Here is a 15,376-nt window from a genome sequence, read left to right on the forward strand (position 1 = left end):
TTAATCTTAGATAGCTAAAAAGACGTAGATAATGTGCCCAGAAATATTTAATAATTGCTAAGAATAATATAGGGACATTAGTAACTGATCATTTATTTGGGAAAATTTGCAGACTAGATAGGCAAAAAGGAATAAAGTTGAAATAGAAAAAAAACTAATCACAGAATAAATTTATATTTTATTTGCTACCCATTTTATTTTCCTAAAATTTTTTTCATGTTTATTTATTTTTGAGAGAAAGAGAGGCAGAGAGTTAGTGGGAGAGGGGCAGAGAGACAGGGAGACACAGAATCTGAAGGAGATTCAAACTCATGAATGGCAAGATCATGACCTGAGTCAAAGTCCGACACTAAACAGACTGAGCCACCCAGGAGCCTCAACTACACATTTTATTTTAATGTAGTTTTCTTTCACATGTGTTTTAGTATTTAAGACTGCAATTTCAGTTACAGAGTTCTGACCTTTTTGATTATTCATTATTTCCTGAAATCCCACCCACATAATGACTTATACATACGTATCTCTTCAGCTGATCCCACCACAAATTTTCCTCCCAAGTTCTACCCCTCTCCTGGTTTGTGCATACACAGGCTTCCTATTTCCAAAATTTTCCTGAAACATTTTCCCCATCATCTTGCCTTAACTAAAATATGACTTTCATTTGACATGTCATCAAATCCCCTCTTCCAGAAGAGATTTCACATCCTCTCATACCCAAAGCATCTCATGGTGGGGAGCTGGGAATGTCTTCATTCTTCAGTATCTCCTCTAGGTCATAAATTACCCCTCCCCTGCTGCCATTTTTATTAAAATTTATTAAATTTATTTTATTGAAATTATAAAATTATAAAATTTAAAGTTTATGCCAGACACCTATAACCTTCTTTTCCCTATGTGGTTGCTAAAATCTATGGGTTTTCTTCATTGAAACTTTTGCCTGTGCTCAGTTACCTACAGCTTCATTTCCAAAGTCCTTTTCATCCTCTCTACCACAGCCACGCAATTCTAGGGTCATGCCAGAGACTTTGTTATTAATGAATACTGCAAATTTGCCTATTTACTGAATTCAAAGAGTCTACAGTTTTCTATTTTTCCAGCTCATCTAATTTAGGTTGACACTGAAAGCAACCTTTGGCCTCTGTGGCAGAGAAAGTGTTTATCAAATATCCTCCACAAAACATATTTCCTTGGAGCAAATTCAGGTCATGTGGTTAATTCTGGTTAAAGTATAGGCTGTAAAGAGAGAATGTGGAATCTTACATTCCCTGCTTCTGCCTAAATGACTTTGAAGGCCATGCATTGAGATGATACCATCACAAAACAGAGGCAATCTAAACCAACCAGTCACTAAATGGAATTAGATCCTCACTAATACATTTCAAAATTTTCTTGCCTGAGGAGATTACCTTTTTAGTGCTGGTTAGTGAGAAATTGAGGGTTTGTTTGTTCTGGTGGTAGCATTAATTATCCCTACTAATACAATCTGCTGTTACTTAAAATCCATTGACTCCATTACCTTGTATATAGTATTTAAAACACTCTGCCTCTATTTCCATTTTCATTCAGCTGATACTTTATGACCCAAACTTATATTTAGCATTTTGTTAATTCACCCATCTCTACTTGTACCTTCTCCTTCTATCAAAAGCCTCAACCTGGGGCGCCTGGGTGGCTCAGTCGGTTGAGCGTCCGACTTCAGCTCAGGTCACAATCTCACCGTCCGTGAGTTCGAGCCCCGCGTCAGGCTCTGGGTTGATGGCTCAGAGCCTGGAGCCTGCTTCTGATTCTGTGTCTCCCTCTCTCTCTGCCCCTCCCCTGTTCATGCTCTGTCTCTCTCTGTCTCAAAAATAAATAAACGTTAAAAAAAAAAATTAAAAAAAAAAAAGCCTCAACCTGAGATACAATAAACCAACTGCATTCTCTGTTCTTACATCCAACCACCTGAATATTCTCATCTCTATAACATCATGATCACCTCCTTAAAAGAGTACTTGACACTGTGAGATGTTTGATTACATTTATTTAGTATGTTCACTCTAAAAAACACTTATTGTATACCCGAAGGATAATACTAAAAAAAAAAACAAAACACACATGTGTCTCCCTTCTGCTTTAATTTTCAGCCAATTAATGCACCTTCTGCTTTATTGAGAAAATAGAAGCAATTAAAACAATTTCTCATTCTTCCACCACCAATTTTTGTATTATTCTCCATACGAATCATTGTCTTCTCTTTCTAGCTACTTCCTTGTTTCTACCTCATTACCATGAAGGAAGTGTTCCCCTTTGTATGAAATGCTAATACCTTCACATGTGTTCCAGATCCCATCACTTCTTGTCTTCTCAATGATCTTAGTATTCTTCTCAAATATCTAGGAGCAAATCTCTCTAAAAATATCCCACATTTATTTCATATATCCTCCTAGCTACTGTCCTATTTCTTGCTCCACATCACACTCAAACTTCCTGAAATATTTCAACATCTACTACTAAATCGACTTCGTCACTTACCATTCATTCCTTAGTGCATGATTCCTGTGCATACCAGAATACAATAACTGCTCTTAAGACATAAGAATGGCCACTATATTCCTGCATCCAATAAAACATTTTCTCTTCTCATCTGTTTAGAACTCACAGCAGCATATAATAGACTTGAACACTTCCCTCGAAACACATTTCCATGTTCTTACATGTCAAGCTCTGTTTATTTCCCCACTATGTCTTACTATTCTGTCCAAATGCTTCAATTCTTCCTAGTTCCATCCTTTTTGCTTTGCATTCTCTCTTCCTAGATGACCTCATTCATTTGCATGTCTGTGAATATCAACTACAATGTCTTAACTATCCAATTTCTTTTCTTATTTTGACTTCTCTTCTGAGCATACTCAATTGACTGCTTGATTATCTTTAAGTCTGCACCAAACTCAAAGCTTCCCAAATTCAATGTGTAGAAAACAAAATTCCATATGTTTTTATCCAAACATTCTCCTGGTATTTCTATGCATCTCTGTAAATTTTATCCTACCAGAGGGCTGGAAATATATATTATTGTGAACAATTCACTCAACCTCAATCCAACATTCAATCTATAAACAAGTTTTTCCATTTTAGATCCAAAATATACTTAAAATTCATTAAAGATTTTCTATCAAAATCTTTGTAGCTAACATCATCTCTTTCTTGGACTATGGTAAGAACTTCCTTAGTGGTGCCATTTTAATATTCCTTTGTCCCACACCCAATTCCTACCCATTCTTCTACACAAGAGCTAGAGTTTTATTATTACCATTTTAAGTCACAAATGGGACCCGATTATATGCCAGATTTAAATTATTCAATTGTTTCCCACTATACTGAGAAGAAATTTCTAATACCTTTCCACGGACTACAAAGATCTGTGTGACTTCACCCCTACCTAGCTTTCTAGCTGCATCAAGTATCACCCTTCTCCTTTACTTCTTACTCTGTTCTAGGTGATTTCCTTCAAGTGTTTAAGATAAACTTTATTTTTTGGAACAGCTTTTCATTTATATAAAAACTGATAAGCATATGAGAAAACCCATCAGTAACATTCCCTTATTATTAAATTTACTTTAATATGGTATATTTGTTATAATTAATGAACTACTATTGATACAGTATTAATAACCCAAATCCCTACATTGCTAACATTTTTCTTAGTTTTTATCAAATGCCCGTTTTTTGCTCCAGTATACCCCCCAAGATACTACATTAAATTCAACCATGTTGCCTTAGGCTCCTCATGGCTGTGACACTTTCTAAGACTTACCTGTTTATGATGACCTTAAAAATCTTAAGGATTACTGGTTGGGTATTTTGTAAAATGTCCCTTTACTGGGATTTGTCTGATTTTGTCCCCTATGATTACACTTGAGATTAGAGTTTTGGGGAGAAAGACTACAAAGATAAAAAGTTCTTTTTATCACATTATATCAAGGGTATTTACTTTCAACATGACTCATCACTGTTGATGTCAACCTTTATAACCTGGCTAAGGTAGTGTTTGTCAGAGTTCACCACTATAAATTTACTTTCTTTTACTCACTTGTCTTACTTTTCTCCTTGAAAGTAAATCACTATGCACAGTCCATACTTAAGAGATGAGAAGTTATATTCCTCCTCCTTTAGGGCAGAGTATTTATAAAACTTACTTGGAATTTTTCTGACTGGGAGATTTGTCTCTTCTTCCCCATTTATTAATTTATTTTTTTTTAATTTATTTATTTTGAGAGAGAGAGACAGAGACAGAGAGAGTGAAAGAGAATGCGAGTGGGGGAGGGGCAGAGACAGAGAGAGAATCCCAAGTAGGCTCCACAATGTCAGAGCAGAGCCCAATGCAGGGCTTGAACCCATAACTGTGAGATCATGACTAGAGCTGAAATCAAGAACCAGATGCTTATCCAACTGAGTCATCCAGGTGCTCCTTAATTTACTTAATCATGTATTTATATCAATAGGAACTCATAAATATGTATTTTATTGTTTGGGTTTTAATCCAGTTCTACTTTATTTTGGTGGTCAATATCCTCCAGTTTTGGCTATTGGTAGCTCTTTTTTTTTAAATGTTTATTTATTTTTGAAAGAGAGAGAGCATGACAGGGGAATGGGGCAGAGAAAGAAGGGGATAGAGGATCCAAAGTGGGCTCCATGCTAACAGCAGAGAGCCTGATGCAGGGCTCAAACTCAGGAACCATGAGATCATGACCTGAGATAAATTTGTATGCTTAACCAACTTAGCCACCCAGGAGACCCTGGTAGCTCTTTTAGTTGGCTCCTGTTTTCCTTTGATATATTCCCATTATTGTGGGTTTTTGTTTTTATTTTCCTGTGCACTACAGGATGCTCCAGGTTCATCTTGTATATTACAAGATTCATCCTAGAATCAGCAATTTCTACAAGGAGGATTGGTTTCTTTTATTATAGAAATCTTATCAGAAATCAAAACCTAGTGCTAGGTGTGTTCATTCCTAATGGGATGTCACTATTTCTAGGCTTAGCTGGCAGAGCATGGAAATATACTAACTAATGTGTATATACTAACACATGTATGCACATATGTTATACATATTTCTACAGTATCCATCTGTATCTATATTGAGCTAAAATGATTTTGTTCTGATGTCTCCAATTCAAACCCATTACCATTTAGATCTTTACAACATCGTCCCCTTATTTGTCTGTAACCTCATGCTACAACAGACAAAAACTTGCCTACCAACATTGTTATTCATTTACTTAATTTTTCATTTCCATTATTCATATATAAAAACATCATAATTGTTAATCCATGTTCCCATGAGATACAACTTTATCAACTGGAGTATAGTGCTTATGTATAGTATCTTTTGTTTTTCAGTTTTCCAGACTCCTCTTTCCAAAGTTATTTAAGTCAGCAGCTTTGTCTCCACCCCATTTAAGACGTGTTTCATACATTTAAATACAATTAGATTATTTTTTTCACATTCTGCATTCCATCTTGGATTTTCTGCCAAACTCCTAAATATTTAAAATTTGCATATATAAAAATTCACTCTTTTTGATGTAAAGCACAGAACCTTTGTACAAATATATAATGTAATATACCACAATTATAATATCATATAGGATAGTTTCCCCACCCTAAACAATTCCCTGTGCTTTATTGAGCCAATCTTATTTTCCCTATCTGCAAACCTCTGGCAAACACTGATGGTTTTTATTGGCTCTTATGGTTTTATCTTTTCCAGAATATCATATAATTGAAACTATATTGTATGTAGCCTTTCAGACTGACTTATGTAGCTAAGCTACATGTATTTAAGATATGTCCATGACTGTTTGTGGTCTGATAGATCATTTCTATCACTACATTATTTTTCATTGTATAGATGTACTATAGTTAGCTTATACATTCACTTATTGAAGGACATTCTAATTGCTTCCATTTATTTCTGACTTTAAAGTTTTTTCTCACCTTAGTTTTCATCAACCTGCCTCAGATGCTTTACCTCCCACTCTTTGCCTGCAAGGCTCTTAATAATTTGTTAAGGTCTAAGCTTAAATGTCGTTTCTTTATGGAAGACTGTCTTCATCCTAACCATAGTATCCCATGGAATTCCTTCTCAAGATTCCTTTTTGGGACCCTTAGTAATGCTTACCATTATTTTTATGACATATTGTTGACTTACTTTAATATTTCTCCCCTACATAACTCTAACCTTGTTCTGACTGGTTTGCCTCTGTATCCCCGGTGCCAACTAATGCTTTGACATAAGCTAGGTTCATAGTATTGGATGACTGAATTTGTTAGTAAACCATCTCAGTAAATTTTTATATAACTGACATAGATATTTTTATTCATATTTTACCTTGAGAAATTGAAACTAGGCAAATTTGCTTAAAGTTATATAGATATTCACACAACTGAGCTTTAAACTTTACTGTTCTCATTCCAAGGCCAGTGTTCCTCTTCCTATTCCACCACCAGTGCACAATAAATGGTGCTACAAGTAATAGGATTTTACACAAATAAAGATAAGTATTATCCAGCTCAGAAGAGAGTTATTTTAGAAACCTACTGCCTTGAGGATATGAGGTTAGAATTAGGCTCTCGTAGACATAAAAATGATCTAATCACAATCTTGTAGAACTTGACAAAGTCTTACAAGATATTGATGATATTTAATTATGAATGGATCATAGGTTAAGGAAAAAAGTGTTAATTTGAGATGAAATTTATTGTCATGGTTAACGATATTCTTTAGATAATCTGTCCCTGTATATTTTTTCTATTGACAACTACATAAAAACCCATGAGCCTCTACCCAACAAAGGTTGAAGTTAGAGTCCTAGTGGTTTTAAAGGTTTGTTTTTTGCTCCCCACCCCCCCTCACCAGTAGCAGTTAAAAATTGGATCTTTTGTCACTGAAGTAGAGGCTGGGCCCAGAGATCTATTTTCTTAGCTTTCTCTTTCCTACATGGAAAAATTTGAAGGTCTCTGCTAAGGGCCTTGAAATCCATTTTAAGCATGGGAAAATCATACCTTTCCAAATATGTCCTAAGGTTACAACTTGTGCTACCTCCATCATCAACATACTAACCAATCTTTCAGCAGCTGTCATTACATAGAAACACCCAAAATTACTGAGAATGAGGGACTATGTAATAAAAGGATGATACATTAATCACTGTAGTTGCTAAATTAATTATCAGTCATTTTTCTATGCTCGGAATACTTAAGCCCCAAAGCACTACATGGCCATTTTTCCTGGTGGAAGTAAGAAGATTAAGAAGTGCAATACGAAACCATTAGTTCACCAAGTCCATTTATCTCAATTGCAGAGCAATTCTTGGTAAAAAGATTCGATTTAATAATTTTTTCGTGTCTTCTGTCATCCTTGTATTTAGCACTTTTTCCCACACACTTGGAAAGAGATTCCACTGTAGAATACAGTGCACTTTAGTGTTTTCATCTATTTTTAACCCATAGAATTATATATCAAGAAACTACCTGTAATAATGAAAAGTCATGCAGCTACCATGACCCTTCCACTGCTTCTGACATGTCTTCCATCCTCACCACACTCGGCCTCAGTGGAATAAATGGGAATAATAATACTGTGTGAGACACATGGATGAGGTGAAAACATATTTAGTACTAAGTAAAATGATATGCCTTTGTATAACATAATTATCTGAACTAGGTTTCACTATGCTTGCCAGCTAACACTCTTGAATAAAGTCATCTTTTTACCAGAAGAAAGCAATAAAAAAATAGGCTGCTTAGGTTTAAATAGTCAGTAGCCTGACTTAAAGACCACCTGTAGACCCAGTTAATAAATCCAAGAACACTATTTTATTATGAAAATAGTGTATGCTCACAAAAAAATTCAAATGAATTGAAACGCATTTTAGTTATATATAACCATATAATCACATTGCCTGCATATAATGCTGTTAATATTTTAATAGATATTAAATGTGACATGATGTATAATATTACATAATGTCACATACTATGAGTCTGAAGTTCTCTCTTGTCCAGCAAGAGAGCAGATGCAGAACTGAATATGAGAAAGTCTAATGTCCAGGAGAAGACAAGAGCCCTGAACAGGGGTTTTGTCTCCGTGTTTATTGAGCTCACAAGGTATTACCCACATGGTGAAAATGAAGAAAGCAAGACCTTACACACATGGACGTGGAGAAAACAATCAGACCACAATTATTAACTTGTATGTGTAAGAAGCAAAGGCTTTGTCGGGGGGGCAAGTAGAGTTTGTGATCAAAGTACAATAGTATATTGGTGTTAGATGGAAAGTACTTGTGATCCCATTACAGTATCTTGCTAGCTAACCTCGTTCATTTTCACCCTGTGGTGGCAGCCTTCCACTCTAAGCTTTTTCCTAACTCATTTATGTAAGGAGAACCCATTTCCCCACATATATATATGTTTATAAATACATTTAAATGAGTGCCTTATAAAATGGGGTGATACACATACTTCCCATATATATGATCACAATTATGTCTGCAACTATAGCTATGAAAATGCTACGCCACATTTTAATATCTATAATAGCTATTTAGATTTGCCTAATTTTTCACAACTTCACACAATACAGTAATATACATCTCTGTGTATGCATTATTTTCCATAATGTTGTCCTAAGGACAATTTATTATGTGTGGAAATTTGGACTCAGCACTTGAGCATATTTCTTAAATCAACTTCTATTAAATAGTCTGGAAGCAAGTATTTTACCAATTTGCAACACTACCAGCAGTGTATGAGATTTACCATCAATTATAACTTTTAAAATCTTGACCAATATAAAAAGTAAGTCATTTATACATCCATTATTTTTGAGTTCTATTGCTGTTGAGGTTGATTTTTTTAATATTAATTGAACATTTTTATTTCTGCTATACCACAGACAAAGTCTTAGGAGTCAAAATATACTGGAAGGAGGACATAACTTATGTATTACCTACAATTTGTCACAAATTATATCCCCATATTAGGAAGAAAGCTAGTACAAGCACATTACTGAGTATGTAGTGAACCTGTTCCAAGGCATAAAATAAATGACATCGCAGCCCTGGCTGGCTTTATGGATGCTGCCTACAAGATGCATTTGAGCCATTTTGAACTGACTTACTACCAAATATATCTCCTGCTTTGTTCAGCCACTGTGCAGATATTTTCATCATTACTTTTAAGTATATTGTAAGTAGGATACTAGATAAGAAAGTTCTCAAAATAATGTAAGTAGGAATATACTCCATATTATTCCTGGAGTAGACATCTTTTTATTATGCTACATAGAAGTGCCCAAATAGAAGTCCATTTTTATGATATATCTTTAATCAGTAATTATGCTTTGAGAAAAGAAACAGATGTTAACATTACTGTTTTGATTGATTAGTAATTTTTGAGTTCATGAAGGAAAGGAGCATGCAATTTACCTTCCACATACATTTCTTCCTAGTAATAATGCTGAATAATTAAGTCCTACTCTAAATATCCAACTTACACTGCTTGTTCATTTTGTAGGTTAACAATCTCCAAATATTTAAAATCACCAATAAGTTTTTTACATTACATAACAATGATAGTTTTTAGACACATACATTCCTACCAGTAAAACCGATAGTTGGAACTAATAAATTTTTTTTCAGATCTCCCTCAACTAAATTTATCTGGTCAAAGTATGATGAGTTTTAGGATACTGGCAATGTTGGATAACTTAAGACTCACTAGCACTACAAACTAGATGCCATTAGTATAACAGATTTGCTACAATACAGTAGATCCAGGTCTTTTTTTCACATTTCCTAAAATGTCTACATTTTATGACATATTTTCTTAATTTGACTACAGATGTCACACATACACACACACACACACACACACACACACACACACACACACACACACACATTGTTTCACCTAGAATAGGCTAGATTATAGTGCAGAAACAAACATGTCTAAATAACCAATCACCAATGATATCTGTTTCTAACTAATGCTGCATGATCAGAATGGGTTGGTCAGGATTTTGGACGGACAAAAGCTCTGTCTCAAAATGTGCTTCTGCCATCAGTTCAACAAAGGGAAGGGGTTTGATCGATGTGTTCTGGCGTTGCAAGTGCCTACTATAAAGTGGTTGTGAAGGTCAATTTTACATGTCAAAGTGGTGAGGATATGGTGTCCAGTCGTTTGATCAACAGTGAAGTTTCCTGAAGGAGAGGAAATTCTGCCTCCAGATTACAACACAGAAATCCTGACTGAGTTCCCCACATGCTGCCATGCAGAATTTGGGCTCAAAACTGGAACATCAACTCTTGTCTAAACTTCCAGCCTGCTGGCCTGCTGTGTCAATTTTCAACTTCCCAGACCCACAAATGCATAATTCTGTGTTTAACATTTTCAGAAACCATTAAAATGTTTACCATAGTAGCTATGCCATTTTAGATTTCCAATAGGAATGTATAAGGAATTCAACTTCCCTATATGCTTACTAACACACTTGTTTTCCTTTTTTAAAAATTATAACCACCCTAGCAGGGGTGAAGTAGTAGAAGGTTATTTTTAAATCAAACCAACTTATTTTATTATTTACTTCTTGTTTTTCATTTTATATTTTATATTATCAAATTTGGGCCACATAGATATAGTCTATATCTAATAATTTTATTAAATTATGTTCATGTTTCTTTCCTTTGTTTTGGCCTATTCTTTAATATGGTGAATTTTCCTCTGTTTGAGTTCATCTTCACTAAGGCTTTAACTATAACCATTATGAAGTTTCTTAGTTGAGCATTTATCCCTTCGAAAAGATTTTCCTTACATTCACTGGCAGTGGTCAGGCCATCCTGAGCATTTTCCCAGTCCTCCATTTTGATATAAAATCTTGGGTCAAGCAAAATCAAAGAACATTTTGAGGAACAGTCATATCACCAAGATGGCCAAATAAGAGCCCTCTTCCTACATCCCCCTCAAAAATAACAATTTGGCATCCATCCACAGCCAAAAGTACCTTTGTAGGAGCTGTGAAATATAGCACCATAGGCCAAGGTACTCAGGTAATAGGCATATAGACCTTAGTCTCAACTGTGGACTCTGAAGTGGCCTTTGAACTGGATCCAAGCCCTCTTGGCTGGCCATGTTTGTGAGCCCCTAGAAAACACTGATCTGACAATACCTAAGAACAAGAGAGCCTTTGTGGAAGTCAAGGAGTCCAGTAGAAAAGTTTCAGTATGTGGATGGAGAAAAAAAAGAAATTGGAAGATTGGACACACTGGAGAGGGTAGGAGGAACAGTTTGACTTTACCTGGATGACTCCTCCTTCAAGGTGGTTCATATCAGCACCAAGAGAGTTTATCTCCACACACGATTTCCCCTGTGGGGAAAAGCGAGAGCATGTAAGTGATCATCTGGCTTCCTCAGCCTTCCGGGATACTCCCTATCTAGAGTACTGAGTCATGAGCTGTACAACTGGGAGGGGCAGATAGGGGAAAAGCAGTTGGAAGAATGGCAGGTAGGGCTTGGAAGATATCGAAGGGACACTGATCTTAACTGTGTCACAGATTGCATCAGGAGGCTTACTTACAAGTCTCTGGGACACCTTGCCTCTGGACCCCCAAAACTCGCCCATAACTGGAAACCTGTACCTTACTCCCCTTTGCTCCTTTTTTGTCCTTTCTCTCCCCCCTCCCTCTGGCAACCACCAGTTTGTTCTCTGTATTTATGGGTCTGTTTGTTTGTTCATCTGTTTTGTTTTTTAGAATCCACATATAAGTGAAATAATATGGTATTCGTAATTGCCTGACTTATTTCACTTAGCATAAATCCTCTAGGTCCATCCATGTTGTCACCAATGGAAAGATTTCATTCTTTTTTATAGCTGAGTAAAATTCCATTTCATATATATATGAATATCTTAATCCATTCATCTATTGATGGACACATGGGTTGCTTCCATATCTTGGTTATTATAAATGATGCTGCTATAAACATAAGGGTGCATGTATCTTTTCAAACTAGTATGTTTTCTTTGGGTAAATACTAGTAGAATTACTGGATCATACGGTATTTCTATTTTCAATTTTTTCAGAAACCTCCATGTTGTTTTCCACAGTAATTGCACTAATTTATATTCCCAACAACAGTGCACAAGACTTCCCTTTTCTCCACATCCTCACTAACATTCGTTATTTCCTGTCTTTTTGATTCTAGCCATTCTGACAGGTGTAAGTGATATCTCATTGTGGTTTGATTTGCATTTCCCTGATTATTAGTGATGTTGAGTATCTTTTCATGCATCTGTTGGCCATGTGTGTGTCTTTGTTAGGAAAAAAGTTTATTCAGGTCCTCTTCCCACGTTTAATTGGATTTTTTAAAATATGTTTATTCCTTCTTTAATGTTCCCTCTTTCATTATGTAGATCTGAATTTCTCACCTATATCATTTTCCTTCTCTTTGTTAAAAAATTTTTAATGGTTATTTATTTCTGAGACAGAGAGAGACAGAGCATGAGTGGGGAAGGGGCGGAGAGAGAGGGAGACACAGAATCTGAAGCAGGCTCCAGGCTCTGAGCTGCCAGCACACAGCCCGACACGGGTCTCAAAGTCACAAACCGCGAGATCATGACCTGAGCCGAAGTCAGACGCTCAACCAAGTGAGCCACCCTGGTGCCCCTCATTTTCCTTCTCTTTGATGAACTTATTCTTAACATTTATCTAAAAGCAGGTCCATTGGCAACAGATTCCAATTTTTGTTCATCTTGAAAGTCTACTTTTCTTCACTTTAAAGGATTTCATGGGGGTATACAATTCTAGATTGGTGGGTTTTTTTTCTCTCCATATTTTAAATATTTAATTCCACTGTCTTCTTGTTTGCATGGTACTGAAAAGAAGTCAGATAAAATTCTTTACTCCTCCATAGGTAAGGCATTTTTCTCTTATGGCTTCTTTCAGAATTTTTTTCTTTGATTTTCTTTAGTTTTAGAATGATATTTCAGGTGTAGATTTTCATTGGAATTTTTCTTGCTTAGTGTTCTTTGAGCTTCTTGAGTCTATAGATACCTGGTTCCATGTCTGCCATTAATTTGGGAAAAGTCATTATTAACCATAATAATCTTGGTCATTATTTTTTCAAATATTTCTTCTTATTCCTTCTCTTTCTTCTCTTTGTTTTCCCATCACACATATGTTACACCTTTTATAGTTCTTCCATAGTTATCAAATATTTTGCTATGTTTGTTTCAGTATTTTTTTCATTGCTTTTCAGTTTTGGAAGATTCTACTGAGATATCCTCAAGTTCAGAGTGTCCAGTCTACCTATAAGTCCTTCGAAGGTATTCTTCATTTCTGTTACAATGTTTTTAATGTCTAGCATTTCTTTTTGGTTCCTTCTTAGAATTTATACCTCTTGGCTTACACTGCCCATCTGCTCTTGCAGACTGTCTCCATTATTCAATATAGCTCTTAGCATATTAATCATAGTTGTTTTAAATTTCAAGTCTAGTAATTCCAACATCCCAACCATATCTGCATCTGGTTCTGATGCTTTCTCTGTCTCTTCAAACTTTTAGTATGCCTTATCATTTTTTTTTTTTTTTTTGATGATCAGACATTATGTATTGGGTAAAAGAAACTACTGTAAATAAGTAGTTATGTGGTGATAAAATGTGGAGGGAGGAGAAGTGTTTTATAGTTCTGTGATTATATCTCAACCTTTAATTTTTTTAATTTATTTTTTCTTTTTCTTTTTTTTCTTTTTTCTTTTTTTTCTTCTTTCTTTCTTTCTTTCTTTCTTTCTTTCTTTCTTTCTTTTTTCTTGAGAGAGAGAGAGATCTTAAGAAGGCTCCACCCTGGGCGGAGCTTCACTATATGGGGCTCAATCTCATTACTGTGATATGACCTGAGCCAAAAGGAAGAGTCCCTCTGCACTCATTAGGTGGCACAAAATGGCTAGAGTCAGCTGGAATTGGGTATTCCTTTACCCAAGTCAATTAGGCTCTGGTTAAACCGTTTCTTTCCCCAGCAGATTAGGCTCTGGTTAAACTTTCTTCTGAGGGTAGACCAGAACAGAAGAAGAACAGAATATTCTGGTATATTTCAAAATGGCTTTTGCCTTTTTGCCTTTCCACGTGCCAGGAGATGACAGGATTTTTCTTTGATATTCAATGTGAGAACCTGGTTGAGTTCCAGGGGGCAAAACTTGAAAAGTTTGGGATCCCCTCAATGATTGGGTACCCCTGGAGTTTTTCTCTCTCAGACTTGTTTGCACTGAGTATCCAATATTTTATCAACCCTAGTACTGATTCTTGTAGAGTTTCTTGCTCATGAGTTTCTACCTCAATAAGCTCCAATTCTCTGTTTTCATCCCAACTGGTCTCTCCAATTTGGGCAGCAGTTTGTCGTGTGACTTTTCTTCCCTTACAAATCTAAGAGTTGTTTATTTTTCACTTTGTTCTGCTTTTTATTTGTTGTTAGGATTGCGATAAGACTTCCAAGTTTCTTACATGCTGGACCATAACCCAGAAGCCACTATGTGTATCCTACCACAATTCCATATATTTTTTAATTTGAAAAGGGTTAAGGAACAATATGGATAGTATATCCCTGCCTTCATAGAAAATACTTACATATCTGCATGCATTTGTAAGAGAACATTTAGTGCAGAAAATCTGTATTTTCAGGAAAGATACTAGGATGGAAAGACATATATTTTTGCTTTTTTTTTCATTTCAAAAACTACTTACATTTTCATGAGTATATATTATATTTTTAAATTAAATTCACGGAAAATAGGAGAAAATACAAGAGAATAAAACACATCAGTGGTCAGCAGAATTTCTCATGTGAAATGATAGCCTGATAGACCTAAACTTGTAGAGTTCCTTTTATTCATCTCCAACTAAATCTCTTTACTTAAGAAATTCCCAACAGCTGCAAATACAGATGTCACATTTACACTTGAGATGAGGAATGACAATCACCTTTGTGGAAAGTGTGGAAACAGGAAGCCATGAAGTTTGTATCTGTAGGTGATATCTATGGGCAGCCAAGTTTCCAAACCACTACCCCAGATACCCTTTAGACATCCCTCTTTTTCTACACCTTTCATGTATTGCCACTTTGTATTGCAACAATTTATTATCTGGCAAAGGGGAATAAGTAAGTCATAGCCCCACCTTTTTCAGGATCTAATTTAATCCTGGACAACTGTCCAGCTATGTAGAAGCTTATTTCTAAGATAAAGAGAACATCACTTCCTTTCCCACTCAAGCAACTTTCCTGTCCCCAATTTCTTCAGTTTTTTTTTTTTTCCAACTTCCAACTCCATTTTTTTATGTCTTAATTTTTG

The 15,376-nt window shown here is 35.5% G+C and overlaps 1 long non-coding RNA gene across 1 annotated transcript in view; it reads right to left on the reverse strand.

Moving 5' to 3' along the window:
• The window catches only part of LOC122215082, a 53,419-nt gene that overhangs the window by 33,122 nt on the left and 4,921 nt on the right, over positions 1-15,376 (reverse strand). The window contains exon 2 of the long non-coding RNA XR_006200227.1: positions 11,337-11,405. This is a non-coding gene — a long non-coding RNA (uncharacterized LOC122215082). The remainder of the gene's footprint in view (positions 1-11,336; positions 11,406-15,376) is intronic.

Source organism: Panthera leo, chromosome A3 (assembly GCF_018350215.1).
Source record: "Panthera leo isolate Ple1 chromosome A3, P.leo_Ple1_pat1.1, whole genome shotgun sequence".
Lineage (NCBI taxonomy): Eukaryota > Metazoa > Chordata > Mammalia > Carnivora > Felidae > Panthera > Panthera leo.